At 40.7% G+C, this 19,536-nt stretch overlaps 1 protein-coding gene and 1 pseudogene across 2 annotated transcripts in view; both read left to right on the top strand.

Moving 5' to 3' along the window:
• Positions 1-19,536, top strand: part of ELOVL7 (ELOVL fatty acid elongase 7) — a 99,830-nt gene that overhangs the window by 15,815 nt on the left and 64,479 nt on the right. The window lies entirely within an intron of this gene.
• Positions 17,121-18,970, top strand: LOC105548227 (annotated as a pseudogene). The gene has a single exon (XR_001007364.1). The product of XR_001007364.1 is annotated as a dihydrolipoyllysine-residue acetyltransferase component of pyruvate dehydrogenase complex, mitochondrial pseudogene (transcript).

The raw sequence follows: 19,536 nt of genomic DNA, 5'->3' as shown, positions 1-19,536 counted from the left end.
TGGCCGGATCTCAGCTCACTGCAAGCTCCGCCTCCCGGGTCCACGCCATTCTCCTGCCTCAGCCTCCCGAGTAGCTGGGACTACAGGCGCACGCCACCTCGCCCAGCTAGTTTTTTGTATTTTTTAGTAGAGATGGGGTTTCACCGTGTTAGCCAGGATGGTCTCGATCTCCTGACCTCGTGATCCGCCTGCCTTGGCCTCCCAAAGTGTGGGGATTACAGGCTTGAGCTACCGCGCCCGGCCGATATATGTTAATTTTTAATGAAAAGTGCTAAATCCTCCAAGTCTCTGCATAATTTATTCCTGTTATAATTTTTACCATATGAGGGTGTAACAGAGAGAATGCAGGGAACAGCAAAAAAGTTTACTTGGCTGAAAGATTAGTTTATCAGGAATCAGAGTGCAAGGTGAAGGTGAGGGGGTAAAAGGGGTCCAGTTGATGAAGCCCATGAGCAGGAATTCCAGCTTGGTTCCAGACTCCACTAACAAATTGCTAGAGGGTTCTGAAAAGACAAAGGACCTGGTGACAGGTGCTTTGAGCTGGGGATTCAGATTGCTGCCTCCACACACTGTTAGGGGAGAGTGAACTAGGGGTGTAAAATGGGGGAAATTGAGGACTTGGTCCAGCACAAAGGCTAGACGAGGTTATGCCTCTGTGGATGGAAAGGAGTGAGAAGGGCAGAAAGAATGAAAGAAAGGTGAAGAAGGGGAGAGTCTGGGTGTGCAGGAAGGATAGGAGGCCAAGGTTAGGTCTGTAACGCAGGTGGGTTGTGGTGCCAAAACTGGTCACCTAGGGAAACTAGGTCAAGGGCATGTGTTGGTTGTGATCATGAAAATTCCTTTATTTCTATTCCCTATTAATCGTTGCAGGTTAAGTTAATAAATTACATGCTCATTTGTAGAATTTGAGACTTTTCACTCTTCTGGGCAATTCTTTCATGATGGGGCATTTAAAGGTTTAGAAATTATTGAGCTATTTCAAACATCAAGTGTATGAAATCTCATTATAGTAGATAAAGCCAGCCAGAATAACCAGGATTTCTCTCCTACTCCCAACTAACTAGGAAGAAAACCCATGGTATTTGAGTACCTCGTATAAAATTGTCTAGAAAGAAAATGTTTTTCTGTGTTTACGTAGAAAGATATTTGTAAATATTTGACGTGACAGCTTTTTATAGGGTAGTTATTGTTTTAATTTCGCATTGTCTACAGTTTCTGTTTGTTGATGTTCAGCTGCTGTTTGAAAGGGCCATAGTTGGAGGAACCTACATTGAGGTAATATTGAATTAAACTATATATATATTATCCAGATAGATTGTGGAAGGAAATATTAGTCTAAGTTGTTTCTGGCATCTTTTCCTTAATCTCGAAATCATGTAACCTAAAAATTAAGTAATGATATTTTTAGCAATATTGTGTTGCAAATGTATACACATATTATGCATTAAATCAATTTGTCTACTAGCTTAGGTGTGTAACTACACTTTCCCTGGGAAAATGTTTTCTTCAGCTAAAATAACTAAATTATAAATTTCGTTCTCAATTAGAGATGTTTTTTGCAGACATGGAATAAGTGAAGATCCTCTGTTGTCCTAAATCTGTGTTCATGTTTAATTTGTTAAAGAAAATTGAGACACCTTAATAACAATTGTTTCAGTGTAACTGTACTGAAGAAAGTAGTGTGGATACAGATACAGTCTGCTAACCCAGAGGCCATTTTTCATGAAGTTTCAGTACCTAAAATGTTTCTGGAAATGAGTAAGAAGAGAAATTATCCCCAATCAGAGAAAACAATGTCCAAAAGTCTTTTGAGTACACCTGTGCTCTGTTCAGAGGGAAACCCCCTAGTTTTTAATCTCCGTCCATTTAGTACTATTTTAAACATTCCAACATCGTTGTTTTTCTCATTTCCCATCCCATAGCATATTAGGGAAAACAAATTAGAATGAGGGAGATTTTGTAGACACAGGAATTCTAGTAAGAAACAGTAAGAAGGGCAGTGGCTGGCTAACAAACTGATAGGGAGGGGACAGGAAATTTGTTAAAAAACAGACACAGGCATTAGAAATGCCTTGCAATTTGGAATTTTTAGTGCAGGGCAAAGATCCATAGCCATAAACAGGGATAGTCCCAGAGGACACTGCTATGATACTGTTGTTCTTAATAGCATCCCTGAATCATCCAGAAAAGTTCAGTTATAAGATGATTGAAATCTTTAAAAAAAAGTTTTACAGTAAAAAAATGAGAATCACAGATATAGGTGTATCTGGGCAGGTGTCTTTGATTACACCTAGAGATAAGCATTTCAGTTATCTAAAATACTTTTATGAAACTGCGTTACAAGATGAGACTGGATAAATGAGCTGTACTCATAAATACAAAACAGGTTGAATTAATTTGATCTTACTGTTGGTTACTTTTCTTAATCTCCCCTCTCCTTGAGTACCATTTATTTTTCCTCGCTTTCTGGCTTACCTGTACATTATATAGATACGTACTATTTGGTGTATATGTATGTAATACCTCCCTTATGTTCAGATTTGTAATAGGAAAGACCATCATGCTTTTTGCTCTCTATAGGATTCATCAGTCCACGTGCCCTGCGTGTCCACTGCTGCGCATTCCTTCCCCTGATGGGGCTCCATGCCCTATTCCTGTCCCTACTTGGACTGAAGCTATGGCTGCCAATTCTTGCTTGTCTCAAGGCAAGGTATTTAAGGCTATTGATTCCCACCCTTCCTCTCATTCTTGTAATTTTTGGTTACTGACTAAAAGAGAAACCCTTTACTGGGTATTATAGCCTTTCTATTGGCTATATATTCTATTGGCTCCTGTTACTATTAACCATACTTTCAGCTCTGTCCTTTATTCTGAGACTGGTGTTCCATTGCGTTCCAGCTCTCTTGTATCCTCATTTTCCAAATATAACTGAATCACAGCTCTTTCCCTCAACCTCAGGCCCATATACTGCTTATGAGAAGGTTCATCCATCCATTCATTCAACAAGTATTTCGGTGTCTGTTACATGTCAAGCACTGTTTCAGGTGCCAGAGAGGCAGCAGACAAAACAGAAGAAGATCCCTGCCCCTAAATAGCTTATATTATAGTGCATTCTTGGGGTCACAGAGGGCCAGACCGTAAACAAGTTAATTTAGAATATTGGTGAAATACATATAAATATATATAACACTGAAGAGTACGATGGAGAAAAGTGAAGCAAGGTAAGGGAAGTGCGTGTTCATGGGGTGGTGACATTTTAGCAGGGATCTGAGGAAAGTGAAGGAATGAGCCGTGGCAGATATCTGGAGGAAAAGAACTACAGGTTGTGGGGACAGTGGTTTCCAATACCTTGAGGCAGGGCATTCTTGGTGTGTTCAAGGAAGGACAAGGGGATCAATGCGGCTGAAGCTAAGTATGAGAAGTGAGGCCAGGCACGGTGGTGCATGCCTGTAATCCCAGCACTTTGGGAAGCTGAGGCAGGTGGATCCACCTGAGGCCAGGAGTTTGAGCCCAGCCTGGGTGTGTGCCTGTAGTCCCAGCTACTTGGGAAGCTGAGGCAAGAGAATCACTTGAACCCAGGATGTAGAGGTTGCAGTGAGCCAAGATTGCACCACTGCACTCCAGCCTGGGCGACAGAGAGAGACTCGGTCTCAAAAAAGAAAAAAGAAAAAAAAGAAGTGAGAAGAAGGAAAGGTCAGAGATCAGAGAGGTAGTCAGGGCCCAGATCACGTAAGGCCGTAGAGCTCATTATAAGAACTTTGACTTTTACTGTGAGTGAGGTGGGAAAATATTGGTGCATTTTAAACAGAGAAGGGACATGACTTGGGTTTTTGTTTTGTTGTTTTTAATGTGAGGAAGACATTAAAGAGGGACAAAGATGAAGTCAGGGAGACCAGCTAAGAGGCTACTGCAGTAATCCAGATAAGACAGAACAGTGCCTTGGGCCACCGTTAAAGTATTTGGATTCTAGAATATATTTAGAAAATGGGGTAGTCAGGATTTGTTCATGAATTTTATGTAGAAAGAAATGGAGGCTTTCTTCCATATTTAAACGTCTGGGTGAACTGGCCAGGATTCCCCTATCTATCCATTGCCACATTTTAATCTGTTACTTTTTCACTTCCATAAGAAAATGAAACAAAACTCTCCTTTTTTGAACATCTCACTCTTGGGCTTTGTTGCCTCTGCCTTTCTTAGTCCTCTTTGTCTGTTGTTCTTCACTTCAATCCCACATGCCTTAGGGACTTTGACGTTTCTCCATCCTCACTCCTGCTGTTGCTCTGGGAGACTTCCAAGTCCCTTCAGATGCCAACTTGTGAGTGGCCTTTTTCCTTGTCTGACTCAACTGTGATAACCTTTACAGCACTGTAACCACCTGCCTTCATGACCAATCTCTGAGCCTTATCACCTAGAAATATGCCAAGAAGATATAATTAACTCTACTATCTCGTTTTCAAGCCACAGTCTCTGGCTGCTCAACTCTCTTATACCTTCCTCTCTTCACTCTTACAGAGACTATAATTTTCCCTTGGTCTCTTAAGTTTTTATTTATCCTACCTCCATATTTATCTAATTCCAAATTAATCCTACAGTCATCCTCTGCATGGATACCCAGGCAGCTGAACAGTATGGTGGAAAACTGGGTAAAATGGTAAATGGATCAGTTTGTGATTTCCAGTCTTGTCTCAATCCTGACCAGCATTACTTAAGTATTTCACTCAGTGACTCTCAATCTTGGCTGCATACTAGAGTCAACTGGGAACTTAAAAAAATCCTAGGGCCCAGGCTACGGAGGCCAGTTAAATCTGAAATTTGGAGGCAGGACCCAGGCATCAGTAGTTCTTCATGTTCTTTAGGTGATTCTAATGTGCAACTAAGATTGAGAACCACTACTTTAAACTTGTTCTGGAAGGATTTTCAGTTTCCATTCCCCTGAAAAGCTATTCTATTCTTTCACTAATCTCTAAAAAACCCTCTACCTAACTCCGTTTTATAAACCGTTGGCAATTGATCCCGCCTTCTACTTGCTAGAAAAATTGAAGCATCTATTGGTGAATCCTCTTTAATTTTTAGTCTCCATTTAGTCAACTATACATTTAATTAGGGCCTAGATAAGCCAGGCACTGTGGGTAGGTATTGGGCATAGAGTGGTAAATGGGACAGGTATAGTCCATGCCTTCCTGGTGCTTATGGTCTAGCCCTGCATCCAGGCAGGTTAATTAGGCAATTACTGGACATGGTAAGTGCTACGGGCACATGTAGGAAGGGCCCTAATCCAGACTTAGGCCCTGGAGAAGGCTTCCTCCCCTTTAGTAACTCACCTATTTCACATCCTTCTTTCCTGTTTTCCTTCTTGGAGGAGTATCACCCTTGCTCCAGTAGAGGGAGAATGCTGCCTTGTAGGGCTTCTGTCCATCCCCTCTCATTTTCTCCTCTAGACCTTCATTGGTTGTTCCTTCTTGTTTCTCTGTATTCTTTCATCCCCTCACTGCAAAAATACTCAAGCTATTATCACCTTAAGACTAATAAAACTTGATTTTGCCTCTCCTTCTCTTCTAGCCTTCACCGCCAGGCTTCTTGAACAAGACCTGTTCAATGCCTTCTATTAATCACCTGCCTTTGCATTTTGGCTTCAGCCTTATCATTGCTTAATTTCCCCTTCCTTCCAGTCACAGAATATATGACTGAATCACAGCTCTTTCCCTCAACCTCAGGCCCATACACTGCTTATGAGAAGGTTCATCCATTCATTCATTCAACAAGTATTTCGGTGTCTGTTACATGTCAAGCACTGTTTCAGATGCCAGAGAGGCAGCAGTGCACAAAACAGAAGAAGATCCCTGCCCCCAAGTAGCTTATATTATAGTGCATTCTTGGGGGCAGAGAGGGCCAGACTATAAACAAGTAAATTTAGAATATTGGTGAATTTGCTGAAGACCATTCATCTCTATGCACTGAACCTTTCTGGTGCATTTGACCCTGTTCATCCCTGCCTCCCTCTTCAGAATTTTTCCCACTTTTGTTTTCGTGATTCTGCATGTACTGAGTTCTCCTCGTGTCTTTTTGACTCTTTCTTTTTTGTCTTCTTTGTGAGATTCCATCTTCTGGCCCACCCTTTAAATGATAGTATTCTCCAGGCATTTTTCTTTAGACCACTATTGTTCTCATGCATCTATTACTGTGGTTTTAATCACCATCTAGATGTGAAGTTCCAAAAGCTGTATCCTTAGCCTTGACCTTCCTCCCAAGTGTCTGCTAAACATCTCCACCTGAATGTCCCCTGGGCTTGTCACATTGGGATTTACTTCACCAAACTATCTCTGCCCTTGTTCAGGCCTGTAAGGATTTATCACTGGGATGATTGGAATGAAACCCCACTCGGTCTCCTTGCTCTTAGGCTCACCCCTCACATTCATCCTTTGCATAGCTGATTTGCTTATAGCTAAAGCTTGCACTCAGGGGATTCTTCTGGTACAGGCTTGGGGTTGTCAGTGGGTAGCACTCTGGTGACCTGTGTGGTTGAGCTCTTTTACATATTGAGCTTCTGAATAATATTTCACCTTTTCAGCACTTCCTATTGCCTATGCAATGTCTTTCACACTCTTCCTCATTTGCACTCCTTTCTCAGTGCATTTGCCCATCCTATCACCCCAAAGTACCCAATTCCTACTATTCACCAAGAAATAGCTCAGTCTCACATCTTTCACAAATCCTTCTTATCATTCACATCTTCATTTGTTTATTCACTGATATTTATTAGACACTTGCATCGTCCCAGGCAGCAAACAACATTCCCCAAAGGAGGAAGGTAAGAACATGCCTGAAGGCATTAGAGAAGTGCTTCTCAAACTATCTGTGGTGATAGACCAACTGGGTTTTCAATTTTTTTTTTCTTTTTTTCCCTATCGTGGATCAGTCAATGGTCCTATTGCACATAATGAATATGTAGGTTGCACCACATGTGACTCACCTCACAAATTCAGCAACACTTGAACTGGTCTATGTCTTGTTCAGCAGGCATCACATCCTTGGATGTCACAGCAATGTCAAATTGCTATAAACATTTCTAAATGCTTACACTTGATTTCTGGACTTAGCTGGTACCAATACCAATCTAGTAACAAACGATTTGTACATCAGTACTGGTCACAGGCCACTGCCCTAGAGTATTTGCTATAGGTGCCATGGTAGGAGAGGGGACAGCTTATGTCAGGGGCTCAGAAGAGACTGGACAGTTTGTCTGGGTGGTTTCGCTGTAAGGAGAACAGAAAGCATGTTAGAGGAAGGCAGAATTGTAAAAAGTGAACTAGGCTTCCCAGCCAGCCGAACAAGGATTTTTAGTCATGAACAGAAACTGGAGCATAGATAGAGGGGGAAGGAGGAGCACTTAGGCCTGCTGAGTTGGAGGATAGAGGGGACATAGTAGAAAAGGTTGCTGTAAGGCAAGAGATGAGGCTAGAGAGTCACGTGGGGTTGAGATCATTCATTCAGCGAATACTTTTTGGGAATCAACCATGTGCCAGACCCTGCCTAGGCACTGGGGTTAGAAGTCCAGCAGGGACAGTTTTTCTCTACTAGAGATTAGAAGAGTGCTAAGCATCACCAAAGAGTTAGACTTTTTAGTAACTTTAGGCAGTCTTTGAAGGATTTTGAAGTAGAGCATGGTGTGAATGCTTTAATCCTTGGGAAGATGACTCTGGTGGCCTTGTGTACAATGGATGGCTGTTCATTTAGGAAAGTTAGTTGAAAGGTGATTTCAGTAATCTTGGCCACACAAAGAATGAAGTGAACTAGGCAGTAACTATAATTATTACTCAAATTTACTAAGAACTTGGTATAGGGCTTAAAGCTACAGCATACTAAAAACAGATAATTCACTAAGCAGAGAAGAAAACATCAGCACAAGACAGACTTATCAGTAGACAAACTTATTAGTTCACTTCCTTCTGTGTGTGGCCAAGAGATGATAAAGCTCAGGAAGTAGCAGTCAGGGGTTGAGGGGAGGAAGTGGGGTTGAAGGAAAGGGAAAGGGACTTTTAGGAGAAATATCATAAAGGTGGTATACACCACAGGTCTTAAGGGATCAGTGAAGTTTAAGGATGGCTCACAGTTTCTGATTTGTGATAAGGTTCATGGTCGAACTCATTGAGAGAATACATAATAGAAGGGGAGGGTATTGGAGGAGTGAGAAGTCATGAATCTAAAGATGTCATACCAGTTAGATGCCTCTCTCTGCTCCTGTAATGCTTTGTGCTAACTTCTTGCATAGAATTGTCCATTGGGCTGAAGTACTTGTGAGCTCCTTGAGAATGTGTACCCATTTTTCTATCCCATACATGGGGCACAGGGCCTGACATGTGGAACAGGCTTAACGAATGGTTCTTAAACTAAACTGAAAGATAGTGTATTAGTTTTCTATTGCTGCTGTAACAAATCACCACAAACTTTTTAAGTTCATTGAAATAACACGAATGTATTATCTCACAGTTCTGTAGGTCAGAATTCCAGGTTGGCACAGCTGGTTTTTCTGCTCTGTGTTTCACAGGCCCAATTAAGGTGTTGGTCAATTGGGCTCTTATTAGGGGGCTCCTTTTGGAGCTCCAGTGGGAGCTTGGAATCCATTTCTAAGCTCATTCAGGTTGTTGGCAGGATTTACTTTTTTTGTGGCTGTAGGACAGAGGTTCCTGTTTCCAGGCTGTCTGTCAGAGGCCACCCTTATCTCCTAGAAACCTCTCCCCAGTCTTTGAATGTGGGCCAGTCCATCCCAGAGCCAGCAAAGCTGCATTGAATATTCATGCTTCAAATCCTTCTTCCAGCCAGAGACAGTTCTCTACTTTAAAGGATGCATTTGATTACATCGGGCCCACCATGATAATCCAGGGTAACTCTCTATTTTAAGGTCTATAAATTTAATTACATCTGTAGAAACCCTTTTGAACATATTGGTGGGAGGGGTGAGCATCATTTTGTCTACTACAATGGTAGTTATCCACCAAGTCATGTAGGCATTATGATTGTGGTTTTTTTCTTTCTTTCTTTTTTTTTTTTTTCAAGACAGAGTCTCACTCTGTCACCCTAGCTGGAGTGCAGTGGCTCGATCTCGGCTCACTGCAACCTCCATCTCCTAGGTTCAAGTGATTCTTGTGCCTCAGCCTTCTGAGTAGCCGGGATTATAGGCGCCCGCCAGCCACCACACCCAGCTAATTTTTGTATTTTTAGTAGAGACGGAGTTTCACCATGTTGGTCAGGCTGGTCTCAAACTCCTGACCTCAGGTGATCCACCCTCCTCGGCCTCCCAAAGTGCTGGGATTACAGGCATGAGCCACCGTTCCCAGCCTATGATCGTGGTTCTTAAACACGTATGCATTGTAGGACCTCTCATTTGTACAGGGAAGCAAAAGGAGACTGAATTTGCTCAGTGTCAGAAGGGAATGGGAACAGAGATAGATCATGACCCTTCAGCTTCCACTCTTTCTTCTATGAGTACATTGTCCATCTCATCCATCTGTCTATCCATCTATCCCATCTATTCAACTAGTAGTCATTCATTCATTAATTCATAAACATTTGAGTAGCTGCTTTTTTAAAAGAGTCTATGCTAGGTTGAGAAATGAGGAAGAAAGTGAGATACAAAGATAACACCTGATTTCTGTCAGTTCGTTTTTAGTATATTGAGGTCTATATCAAGTTTTCTTTTCTTTTCTTTTCTTTTCTTTTCTTTTCTCTTTCTTTCTTTCTTTCTCTTTCTTTCTTTCTCTCTCTCTCCCTCTCTCTCTCTCCCCCCCCTTTCTTTATTTTTTAAATTTTGAGATGGAGTCTCACCCTGTTGCCCAGGCCGAAGTGCAGTGGCGCAGTATCTCAGCCCACTGTAACCTCCGCCTCCCAGGTCCAAACAATTCTCCTGTCTCAGCCTCCCTAGTAGCTGGGATTACATGTGCCCACCACCATGCCTAGCTAATTTTTTTGGATTTTTAGTAGAGACGGGGTTTCACCATGTTGACCAGGCTGGTCTCGAACTCCTGACCTCGTGATACACCCGCCTCAGCCTCCCGAAGTGCTGGGTTTACAGGCATGAGCCACCATGCCCAGCCTCAAATTTTCTTAAATCTATGCTGTCTACTGATAAGTTTGTCTTATGTTGATGTTTTCTTCTCTGTGTAGTGAATTATCTGTTTTTAGTATGCTATAGCTTCAAGCCCTGTACCAAGTTCTCAGTAAATGTGAGTAATTATTATAATTACTGTTTAGTTTACTTCCTTCTATGTATGGCCATAAAATTTAGGAACCATTACTACATGTATCTTATCGTTGCTTTCATTTTTAACTTTATTCAAGTAACCAGTGTTACAGTTGCTTATTACTCTTTCCAGAGATCTGTGCGTATACAAGGAAGTATTTGTCTTGTGTCTGGCATTAATTATATGTTTTAGTGATTATTCCATAGCAGCATAGGTAAAGCTATTTCATTCCTTTATTCTTTTAATAACCTTTTTTTTTTTTTTTTGCCTCACTCTATGCCCAGTCTGGAGCGCAGTAGTGCGATCTTGGCTCACTTCGACCTCCGCCTCCTGGGTTCAAGCAATTCTACTGCCTCAGCCTCCAGAGTAGCTGGGATTACAGGTGCCCACCACCAGGCCTAGCTAATTTTTGCATTTTTAGTACAGACGGTGCTTCATCATGTTGACCAAGCTGTTCTCGAACTCCTGACCTCAAGTGATCCACCTGCCTCAGCCTCCCAAAGTGCTGGGATTCCAGATGTGAGCCATCACACCTGGCCCTTTTTATAACTTTATTCTTTTTTTATGGCATAGTTTTCCATTGTTCAAATATACCAGTTTTTTTAGACAAGTCTGATATTGATGGACATTTGGATTGTTTCCACTTCTTTTGCTATTAAAAGATTGCTACAATAAAAAATCTCCCGTGTTTATCTTTCATGCAAGTATAAGTATATATATGTGTGTATATATATGGTGGGTATATATGGTATATATATGGTGTGTGTGTGTATATATGGTATATACATATGGTGTGCATATATGGTATGTATATGTATATATACACACACCATATTTATACACACACCATATATATACACACACCATATATATACATATACATATACACACACACACACACACACCCCATTTGTTTTATAGTTGATATTGCCAAATCACTCCCATAGAGGTTGTACCAGTTCACATTCCCATCAGCAATGTGTGAGAGTACCTGTTTCTCCACACCTTGACTAACAAAGTGTGTTATCAGACTTTATGGTCTTGGCCAATCTGATAAGTAAAAAATGATATTTCACTCTGATTTAAATTTGCACTTGTCACATTGTTGAGTAACACTGGGCATCTTTTTGAATACATTTTAGAGCTATTTGTATTTCCTTTTCTGTGAGCCCTCTGTTTTTTGTGTCTTTTTTTTCTTTTTTCCCTTCGGCCTTTTTGGTTTTTTTTTTTTTTTAATTTGTTGAAAGCCTTTATATATCAGAGAAAGTAATGTTTTGGAATATGAGATACTTACATTTTTCTTTCAGTTTGATTTCTCTTTTGATTTTGTGTGCTTAAGCTTTTCACTGTATAAATATTTAAAGTGGTCATATTCAATCTTTACATCTGTGACTTCTATGTTTTGTGTCATTGTTGGAAAAGCCTGCCTCATTCCAGTATTATAAAATAATTATCTCAGGTTTACCAATTATTTAATTTTTAATTTTGAAATAATTATAGATTCACAAAAAGTTGCAATATTACTACAGAGAGATCTGTGTACTTTTCATTCAGTTTCTCCCAAACACCAGGTATTTTTATAATTTCATTTTTACATTTGAATGTTTTATTTATCTGACATTTGTTTTAATATGAGATATGGATTTCAATTTATTCTTTTCCAATTGGCTACCCATTGATCCTCACATAATTTGTTGAATAATCTGTATTTTCCCCAATAATTTAAAATGCATGTGTATCTATCATCAACTAATTCCTGCGTCTACTGGTTAATTTCTTAAATATTTAAAGTATCAACTGGAAGAGAAGTTGCTATGGCATTATCATTGTACATTTTTTCAAGGGCCACATGTTGAAATAACCAGTGCTGACTTTGTTTCAAAAATCTGTTTATAGTGTAATTTGGCCTATTTGGCTAGAACTGTGTGGTCTTATGGGTTGTGGTGGGGTATAGGTAAATAACATTTATTCTTTGCCCTCCAGGAGTTCACCTTGTCTTATTGATCCCAATCTATTCAGGTGAAGTCTTTAGACTATGTAGTGCTTAAAGTTAACCAATTAATCCTCCCTATACTCTTTTTTTTTTTCTTTTTTTTTGAGATGGAGTCTTGCTCTGTTGCTCAGGCTGGAGTGCAGTGACGGGATCTTGGCTCACTGCAACCGCCATCTCCTCCGAACCTGGTAGCAATTCTCCTACCTCAACCTCCTGAGTAGCCGGGGCTACAGGGGCCCTCCACCATGCCTGGCTAATTTTTGTAGTTTTAGTAGAGACGGGGATTCATCATGTTGACCAGGTTGGTCTCGAACTCTTGACCTCAAGTGATCCACCTGCCTTGGCCTCCCAAAGTGCTGGGATTACAGGGGTGAGCCACTGCGCCCGGCCCTTCCCAAAACTCTTTTAAATGACATATATTATCTCCATTTTGTAGATAATAGAGACTCAAAGATTAAAGTTGCTCTGATATCCAGTCACAGAGCAAGTTGGCAGAGCTGAAACCCAGGTTCTGGTCTTTTGATTACTAGTGTTATTCCATACCATTCCAGGACATGCCTCAGATCTGCCCAAGATGTCTTTTCACTCCATTGACCTCAGATAAAAACTACCATAACTTGTGAGCTACACATAACTCTACTATTCCATCTTTGCTTTAGCAAACCTAAAGACTTTCACCATTTTTATTTTATTTTTAAAATAAATGTTAAACAACATGGTGAAACCCCGTCTCTACTAAAAAGAAATACAAAAATTAGCCAGGCATGGTGGTGCACCCCTGTAATCCCAGCTATTTGGGAAGCTGAGGCAGGAGAATCGTTTGAGTCCGGGAGGCAGAGGTTGCAGTGAGCTGAGATAGTGCCATTGCATTCCAGCCTGGATAACAGAACGAGACTCTTGTCTTAAAAAAAAAAAAATACATTTTATTGTGTATATTTGTGTAATGTAATGTGAACATCACATTACAATGTGATGTTCATTTTTAGTTCCTACTTTTTAATGAAAGGGTTAAGCAAAGGTAGATAACTTCTGCAAGGTTTTTGTGATTTCACTCTGAGTGATGCTAAAGGAAAATGAAATACTCATCTGCTTATTTCATTACCTGAATGTAAGTAGTAGATTTAGTGTATATTTAGGTTATTTAGATTTAGGTAATTCTAAAATTCTTTCCCAGCTGTATGATTCTTGCTAGTATTTTCCATAGTTTTATGTTCCCATATAGGAGGAAGTGAACAAAAACATTTAAAGAATGATAAGTATTTTCATGTGGGTTATTTAGAGGGAAAACATGCTACAAATTCCTTAATCCAATTAAAATCACACTTGTTATGAAAAGTCATGTGGGCTGATTATTGTATAATAGTAGTTTTGATTTCAGTTTATTATATATCAGTTTGGTAGCATATGTTTAAAGTCTACCACTTAAAATTCTGTATATACTTAGAATTTAAGACTATCAGCTCATATGCTTTGTTAGGTCCACTTATAGTTTCCTGGCAATTAGTTGCAATGCAGTTCATGTGATGTTTTTCATGGGATAGGGATTTTAGGGGCAGTAAATGGGGATGGGGTGGAGGTGAGTCTCCAGCCCTGTATTTTCTGCCTACCATTCACAATTAAGCCCAGCATAGTGCTTAGTGTGCTGTTAATAAATGTTGGTTGATTGACAAAATTCATTTCACCATCTTGTTCTTACTGCCCTTCACACTGGGAAGCTGTGTGCTATCATGACGAGCATAGACTGGAACCCTGACCTTTGAACACTTCCTCTACAGCTTAATAACTATGTGATCTGGAGCAAGTTCCTTAACTTCTCTGAGCTTCAGTTTCCTTATCTGTAAACTAAAGATAATGGCATTTCTCTGATAGAGCTGCTAGGAAGATTGAATGTGATAATGTCAGTGGAATACCTAGCACAGTACATGACCCAGAGCCTTCAGTTAGTGGGCGTTGTTGTTATTCTCTTGGATAACTTGGGTAGTAACTCACTGTACTCCTTTGCCTCAAGAAGTAGAGGCTGTGTGTGATATGCTGGGTCAGCTCCCTTTGTTTCAAGAAAACTCTGCAATCGTCTCACAGAATCTGTTAACACCTCTTTGACTTTTGAGCAATACTCCAGGATGACTACTGAGGCTGGATGAGAAGGCTGATTGTCACCTGTGGTTCTGCTTCTTCCTTATGCATTTTTGACCCATTTCACAGATTTCGTAATAACTCATTATGAAAATTTTATTCTTTTCAGAACCACCAATTTTTAAAACTTTAATCAAGACAGCTTTCTTATTGCAAAAGATTTCGATAATGAGGATTCCAGGTTGGCACAGGCTGATTTGGGCAACTGAGAAGTCTTTCCGACTTTTGTCAGAGAAGTAACTTAGCTGAGTTCGTTCTTGTTGCCACCTTGCTTTTGAGCCTCTTGGTTAATGTATGAAAGCAGAGGAACTGCTTTCATCTGAGGCAGACAGTGGCAAAGTTCCCATGGCAGGAAATGTTTGTTCTTACAAATCTCATACGTGGTGGTCACAAGGGAGACCTTCGTATTTTGTTTTGCTTGTCTGGGCTTTACCATAATTTGATGATTGTTTCAGTGTTTTTGCCTGAGAACTAACTGTCTAAGAGAAAAGACTGTGATGCACTTGCCCTTAGGGACCTTCTTAGTCAGCCCCAATCTACCTGTCCAGTTTTAGCTCCCGCTTCTCCTCTTGGCAAATCCGTTTTGTACTACAACCAGGCTAGTGGTCTTTTAAAAAGTGTTCTCTGAAGTAACAATCCCTGTTTCTGTTGACAGAAAAAAAATATGATAGAAACAAAAACAAAGAGTTGATGACTCCTGAGATTGGGAGGGAGGAATGGGAGCAGGTGAGAAATAACTTACTGAAGGGAAATAGAGATTTTTGTATCGGAGGGCAGTAGGGAGTGTTGAATGAGAAGAGTGGAGTCAGATAGTAGAGCTGAGAACTTGGGACTTGATGTAATTTAAAATAGGGAAAGGGGAAAAGGTGATGAAAGTGGTATTTTAGGACTGTTTTTTTCTCTTAACAAGATTAACCCTAAGCATAGATTTAAGAGATATACGAGTAGAGGCAAGAGTTATCCAGGCCCAGTTATAGTAATACACGTGTCAACTGAAGTTCTAGTTGTTAGCAGTAAGAATTGTGGGGAACATTTTCACTTGAGAAAAGTCAAGTTGTAACAGCTCACAGGTTGGAGGTGAAAGAACACAGTCAAAGATGATTCCGATGGTTTGGAGTAAAAGAAAAGTCAAGCCATTAACACCTGTGAAGGCGATGAATAAAGAAACCTGTTGGTTGAAGACAGAAGCTGGGCAAGATGAGTTCCTTTTGGGATTAGTTAGGCTTCCTGTGATGGTGGAATATCCAAATTATAATGTTTATCGGCAGTTGGAAAAATGGAGTCTGGCATGGATGAAAGGTTGGGGTTCAGAGTGTAGACTTAGGAGTCATTGCCATTTTTTTAGGAGCAAGTAGATAGAAAGAAAAGAGAGCACCAAGGATTGAGGGGAGAAATCCTCCAGTGCAGGCGTATGAAGAAAAGAACCAACGAAACAAAAGAAGCAAGAGCTAAATGATGGAAAGGCTTGAGGCCAGTGCGATGAATGCTATACTGTGGAAGCCAAGGTCAGGGCTGTGAGAAGGAAGGAGAGGTCAACAATGAGGGACTGCAGGCAGATCAGAGTAGACAAAAACTTAGGAGAAGCCTTGGGGTTTAGCAAGAGGGAGGTTCCTAACCTTTGTTTATAATTCCAGTGAGAGAGGAAACCTTTAACCAAGCAAGATAGTTACCTGAGAAGAGTCACACATTCCATCAAGCATCCCTTTTCTGGATGCTGTGATCCAGAATCCCTGCCGTGCTGAATCACAGTCTGTCAGATCTACTGAAGAACTATCCCTTTCCTTTATTTCATTATTATATGCCTATTCTTTTTTTTTTTCCAATTAAATTTTGCAACTTGTCCTCTCCAGCCTAGAGAGGGCTTGTCACTATTGTTATTGAACAACATAGGTCACAACCAGTAAAACTTTTTTCTATTCTAACACATTTTCTGATGAAAATTAAATATATACCAAGCAATAAATTTGGTTCTCTATTGTCAAACTTAACAGCAAGAAACTCTTTGTTAAACATTGAACTGTTTCATTTCCTCTCAAGATAGCATTTTATTCTTTATATTTCCTTTTCTTTTCATTTATTTATTTATTTATTTAGTTATTTATTTTGAGAGAGAGGATCTTGTTATGTTGCTTAGGCTGCAGTGCAGTGGCACAGTCATTGCTTACTGTAACCTCAAACTACTGGGCTTCAGTGATCCTCTTGCCTTGGTCTCCTGAGTAACTGGGACAACAGGTGTGTGCCATCATGCCCAGTTAATTTTTTAAAAACAATTTTGTAGAGATGAGGTCTCTCTGTGCTGTCCAGACTGGTTTCAAACTCCTGGTCTCAAGCAATCCTCCTGCCTCGGCCGCCAAAATTGCTAGGATTAAAGGTCTGAGCCACCGTACCTGGAATTATATTTCTCTTTTATGTTCTTTTTTCTAAAATTTAGATTAAGATTGAGATTAGGTGTCTTACCCTTTATGTTGCTATAAGAGAATACTAAAGAATGGGTCATTTATAAGAAAAAATTTATTCCTTACAGTTCTGGAGGCTGAAGTCCAAGGCCAAGGGGCCACATCTGATGAGGGCCTTCTTGCTGGTGGGACTCTCTACAAAGTCCTGAGATGGTACAAGGCATCACATGGTGAGGGGGCTCATGAGAGTTGGCTAGACTGGCTTTTATAACAGACTCACTCTCCTGGTAAGTAACTCACTCCCTCCATAACCCATTAATTACTACTCAGCAATAAAAAGAAAAAGGCTATTGATACAATATGGATGTCTTAAAAAACATACATCCGACTACAGGATATGGCGGAGTCTGGGCACTGTGTGGCTGGACCCCCAGCTCTGGGGCCACGCCACGGAACTGCTTACTGCTGCAGCTTTTGGGGTCACCCGGCTGCCGCTGTTACAGTCTTCCCCCGCATCAGAAGGTTCCATTGCCTTCTCTTTCCCCCACAATGCAGTCAGGCACCATAGCCCATTGGGAAAAAAAAGATGGGGGCAAAATAAACAAAGGTGACCCAATTGCAGAAGTTGAAACTGATAAAGCCACTGTTGGATTTGAGAGCCTGGAGGAGTGTTATATGGCAAAGATACTTGTTGCTGAAGGTACCAGGGATGTTCCCATTGGAGCGATCATCTGTATCACAGTTGGCAAGCCTGAGGATATTGAGGCTTTTAAAAATTATACATTGGATTCCTCAGCAGCACCTACCCCACAGGCGGCCCCAGCACCAACCCCTGCTGCCACTGCTTCACCACCTACACCTTCTGCTCAGGCTCCTGGTAGCTCATATCCCCCTCACATGCAGGTACTTCTTCCTGCCCTCTCTCCCACCATGACCATGGGCACAGTTCAGAGATGGGAAAAAAAAGTGGGTGAGAAGCTAAGTGAAGGAGACTTACTGGCAGAGATAGAGACTGACAAAGCCACTATAGGTTTTGAAGTACAGGAAGCAGGTTATCTGGCAAAAATCCTGGTCCCTGAAGGCACAAGAAATGTCCCTCTAGGAACCCCACTCTGTATCATTGTAGAAAAAGAGGCAGATATATCAGCATTTGCTGACTATAGGCCAACTGAAGTAACAGATTTAAAACCACAAGCACTACCACCTACCCCACCCCCGGTGGCCACTGTTCCTCCAACTCCCCAGCCTTTAGCTCCTACATCTTCAGCACCCTGCCCAGCTACTCCTGCTGGACCAAAGGGAAGGGTGTTTGTTAGCCCTCTTGCAAAGAAGTTGGCAGTAGAGAAAGGGATTGATCTTACACAAGTAAAAGGTACAGGACCAGATGGTGAATCACCAAGAAGGATATTGACTCTTTTGTGCCTAGTAAAGCTGCTCCTGCTCCAGCAGCTGTTGTGCCTCCCACAGGTCCTGGAATGGCACCAGTTCCTACAGATGTCTTCACAGATATCCCAATTAGAAACATTCGTCAGGTTATTGCACAACGATTAATGCAATCAAAGCAAACAATACCTCATTATTACCTTTCTATAGATGTAAATATGGGAGAAGTTTTGTTGGTACGGAAAGAACTTAATAAGATTTTAGAAGGGAGAAGCAAAATTTCTGTCAATGACTTCATCATAAAAGCTTCAACTTTGGCATGTCTAAAAGTTCCCGAAGCAAATTCTTCTTGGATGGACACAGTTATGAGACAAAATCACATTGTTGATATCAGTGTTGCAGTCAGTACTCCTATAGGACTCATCACACCTATTGTGTTTAATGCACATATAAAAGGGCTGGAAACCATTACTAATGATGATGTTTCTTTAGCAACCAAAGCAAGAGAGGGTAAACTACAGCCACACGAATTCCAAGGTGGCACTTTTACGATCTCCAATTTAGGAATGTTTGGAATTAAGAATTTCTCTGCTATTATTAACCTACCTCAAGCATGTATTTTGGCAATTGGTGCTTCAGAGGATAAACTGGTTCCCACAGATAATGAAAAAGGGTTTGATGTGGCTAGCATGATGTCTGTTACACTCAGTTGTGATCACCAGGTGGTGGATGGAGCAGTTAGAGACCAGTGGCTTGCTGAGTTTAGAAAGTACCTTGAAAAACCTATCACCATGTTGTTGTAACTAACTCAATAGAAAGAAAAGAGAGCACCAAAGATTGAGGGGAGAAATCCTCCAGTGCAGGGGTATGAAGTGCAGGGGTATGAAGTGCAGGGGTATGAAGAAAAGACTCTCCCAGGTCACAATGATTCATTCTTATCAAGATATTTATGTATTAAACAGGTGGTTCGTTTTATTTTAACCAGTTATTTTTATTATTGAGTCTGTCCAGATATTTATAATGGACATTACTGAATTTTTGAAATGCCGATTACACCCAAATATTGTGCACATTTAATACTCAGACACCAGATTTTTAGCTCTGTACTCCTAATTAAGGGACATGTGGCCTTGCCTAGCCCTCTGGTGATAAGTACTTCCACTAGGAAATGTAGAATAGGTAGAATTGTGGTTCCCTAAAGAAAAGGACATAAAGGTAACCTGGATGGAACCTTGAAGTTCTGAAATTTAATCTCCTAAAATGTTCTCCTTAGATGTGAGAGAAGGAGAAATCAGGAAAATTAATTCTCGTAGGGGAAGGGCTTGAATTGAAGCTTTACTTTAGAATTTAACCCTGGTTTGAAATTTTCCATTATATGATCTTGGTTTATCAT

This window comes from Mandrillus leucophaeus, unplaced genomic scaffold (genome assembly GCF_000951045.1).
Source record: "Mandrillus leucophaeus isolate KB7577 unplaced genomic scaffold, Mleu.le_1.0 Scaffold403, whole genome shotgun sequence".
In the NCBI taxonomy this organism is placed as follows: domain Eukaryota; kingdom Metazoa; phylum Chordata; class Mammalia; order Primates; family Cercopithecidae; genus Mandrillus; species Mandrillus leucophaeus.
This window is presented reverse-complemented; position numbering and strand designations above follow the sequence as displayed.